Raw genomic sequence first — 785 nt, forward strand, 5'->3', positions numbered from 1 at the left:
ACTCATCAGGTCAGACAGGAGAGCACCATGATCATCTAGTCAGAGATGGACCGGCACCATGATCATCTAGTCAGACAGGACCAGCACCATGATCATCTAGTCAGACAGGACCAGCACCATGATCAACAGTCAGACAGGACCGCACCATGATCATCTAGTCAGACAGGACAAGCACCATGATCATCTAGTCAGACAGGACAGCACCACAATCATCTAGTCAGACAGGACAGCACCACAATCATCTAGTCAGAGAGGACAGCACCATGATCATCTAGTCAGACAGGACCGGCACCATGATCATCTAGTCAGACAGGACAGCACCATGATCATCTAGTCAGACAGGACAGCACCATGATCATCTAGTCAGAAGGACAGCAACAATCATCTAGTCAGACAGGACAGCACCCACAATCATCTAGTCAGACAGGACAGCACCATATCATCTAGTCAGACAGGACAGGCACCATGATCATCTAGTCAGACAGGACAGCACCATGATCATCTAGTCAGAAGGAACATCACCAGATCCATCTAGTCAGGACAGGACACACCATGATCATCTAGTCAGAAGACCGGCACCATGATCATCTAGTCAGACAGGACCAGCACCATGATCATCTAGTCAGACAGACACCATGATCAACTAGTCATACAGGACACGCACCATGATCATCTAGTCAGACAGGACAGCACCATGATCATCTAGTCAGACAGACAGCACCCACAAACATCTAGTCAGACAGGACAGCACCACAATCATCTAGTCCAGACAGGACAGCACCATG

General features: G+C 48.8%; 1 protein-coding gene across 1 annotated transcript in view; it reads left to right on the plus strand.

The window, feature by feature from the left end:
* Positions 1–401, plus strand: part of LOC112076066 (homeobox protein EMX1-like) — a 16,956-nt gene extending 16,555 nt beyond the window's left edge. The window contains exon 4 of the transcript XR_011477582.1: positions 40–401. The gene's annotated coding sequence lies outside the window, so the exon portion shown is untranslated. The remainder of the gene's footprint in view (positions 1–39) is intronic.
* The last annotated feature ends 384 nt before the right edge of the window (positions 402–785 follow it).

Source organism: Salvelinus sp. IW2-2015, unplaced genomic scaffold (assembly GCF_002910315.2).
Source record: "Salvelinus sp. IW2-2015 unplaced genomic scaffold, ASM291031v2 Un_scaffold3549, whole genome shotgun sequence".
NCBI lineage: Eukaryota > Metazoa > Chordata > Actinopteri > Salmoniformes > Salmonidae > Salvelinus > Salvelinus sp. IW2-2015.